Raw genomic sequence first — 2440 nt, 5'->3', positions numbered from 1 at the left:
CAGCTGTCCGGCCCGGACTCGGTCCCCGGACCGGGGCGCGCGGGTCGACCAGATGTCCGCGGCGCTCGGGGCCGGGCCCCGGGGCTCTGGGTGCTCTGGGTGCGCTCCCGGCCCTCTGTCGGCTCCGAAGGCCCCGCGGACTGGTAGCCACGGGGTCCGGCGGCGCGCGGGTCGACCAGATGTCCGCGCCGAGCGCCGCGGGGACGCGGGGCTCTCGGCGGCCTGGGTGGGCTCCCCGGCCTCCGTCGGCTCCAGAGACCCCGCGGACTCGCGGGTGCGGCTCCCAGGTGGCCGACGCCCTGCCGGGTCGACCAGCTGTCCGGCCCGGACTTGGTCCCCGGACTGGGGCGCGCGGGTCGACCAGATGTCCGCGGCGCTCGGGGCCGGGTCCCGGGGCTCTGGGTGCTCTGGGTGCTCTGGGTGCTCTGGGTGCGCTCCCGGCCCTCTGTCGGCTCCGAAGGCCCCGCGGACTCGTAGCCACGGGGTCCGGCGGCGCGCGGGTCGACCAGATGTCCGCGCCGAGCGCCGCGGGGCCGTGGGGCCGCGGGGCGCTCGGCCTTCTCGGAGCCCCGAGGGCTCCCTGGAGGCTGCGGACGAGCAGCCGCGAGGCCCCCGGGGCAGCCGCCCTGCCGGGTCGACCGGCGGCCCGGCCCGGACTCGGGCCCCGGGTCCCGTGGCGCGCGGGTCGACCAGATGTCCGCGCCGAGCGCCACATGGCTGCGGGTCGCTCCGGCTTCTCGCAGTCCCGAGGGTTCCGCGGGCACGTAGCTGCGAGACCCGGGCGGCTGCCCTCCGCCCGGCTCACGGGGCGCTCGTGTCCATCAGCTGGTCGTGCGGAAATCCCGTGGTTGGCCTCCCTCCCTCCCTCCCTCCCTCCCTCCCTCCCTCCCTCCCTCCCTCCCTCCCTCGTCCAGCCGCCACGTTTTCGGGGTTCGTGCGACTGGGATGAAATAGACCTTCCAAACGTCAATCGGAGATCATCCATCATACCTCTCGAGTCCCCAAAAGCCAAGAAACACGCCAACCAAAACGCTTTTATTATGCCAACGGTTCCCGTTTTCATTCCTATCGTTTAGGGAGGTTTGGTGGCAGCAGCGGCCGAAAGCAAAAGGAAACCCGAGGAAAGCGGCTCCATCCACCAGGGCTGTGTCTCATCGGTGCCGACGCAGGAGGGACGGGCTTCGTTCGTTCGTTCGCTGCGGCCCAAATTCCCGGGCCGCCCGAGGACCGCTCGCACCGGCCCGAGGGAGGGAGCCCCGGCAGGCAGGATGCCTCCGGGGAAATGGACAAGTCGACCGCGCGACCCACAACCCGCCCGACTGGGGGCGAGAAGGAGCATGGAGGAGGACTCCGTCCCCTAGTCGGCAGACGGCCCTGGGACAGGGACGTTCGCCAAAACCTCCCCAAGGCCGCTTTCCGTGACCGAGTCGGCCTCCCCGCCTGTACTCGTCCCGGCCCGAGAAACGAGACGCGGGGTGGATCGGGACCAGGCCACGCACCAGGCCGGCCGGCGCGGCATCCTCCCTCCCCCGACCTGACCTGACCTGGACGAACGCCTCCCCATCGCCCGCCCCCGCGAGGCTGATCCGTCCGGCCTGTGAGGAGGCCGCTTGTCGGGCGCCACCTGCTGCCCGGCATCCTCTTATATAGTGTTCGAGGAGGTCGACCAGGTGGCCCGGCCTGGATTGGGGCGGGGGGGGGCGCGGGGTGCGGTGTCCCGGGCGGCGGGGGACGGGGGGGTAGGAGTGGAGAGGGAAAGGTGGGCGTGGAGAATGCCGGGGTCGGGGGTCGGCGCGGGGCGGGGCGGGAGTTGGGGATAGGGGAGGGGCGGGAGGCCGTCTGGACATGGAGGGTCGGAAGAGCGGTGGTGACAATGATTTTCATTATCATTTAGAAAGAAGAACGTGGACTTCTTTAGAGGAGTCCTTTGAATAGCTTCTCCATTTAGTTAACATACATCCAAATGGAGGTCGGGAAACTTGGGTCCTGTTAACATATGGATGGAAGTGGAAAGAACTATCGCGATGACCGTCCTTGTGTTTCTTTTATTTTTTCTTTCTTCCTGCTCCCCAAAGCCGCCCCCCCCACCCCCGCCCCGCCCCGCCCCGCCCCGTCCCGTCCCGTCCCGTCCATAGTTGTAGGTTCCAGTGGTAGGTCTTTCGCGTTTCTGCTATGTGGGACGCCGCCTCGGCGTGGCTTGAAGGGCGATGCTGGGTCTGGGGCTGCGCCCAGGATCCGAACCGGTGAAAACCTGGGCCGTCGAAGCCGGGGGCCGGGGTGGGGGGCGCATACTTGACCGCTCGTCCACGGGCTCGGCCCCTGGCCCCTTGTTTTCTAGGGAGAGAGACAGAGAGACCCGATCCATTTTCCCTTGGCCTCTAAAGCGTGCGTGTGGTCGAAAGGCGACAGAGAGAGGGGTTCTGGTCCAGAAAGCCCCGAC

Source organism: Equus asinus, unplaced genomic scaffold, assembly GCF_041296235.1.
Source record: "Equus asinus isolate D_3611 breed Donkey unplaced genomic scaffold, EquAss-T2T_v2 contig_271, whole genome shotgun sequence".
Lineage (NCBI taxonomy): Eukaryota > Metazoa > Chordata > Mammalia > Perissodactyla > Equidae > Equus > Equus asinus.
Note: the sequence above shows the minus strand (reverse complement) of the source record.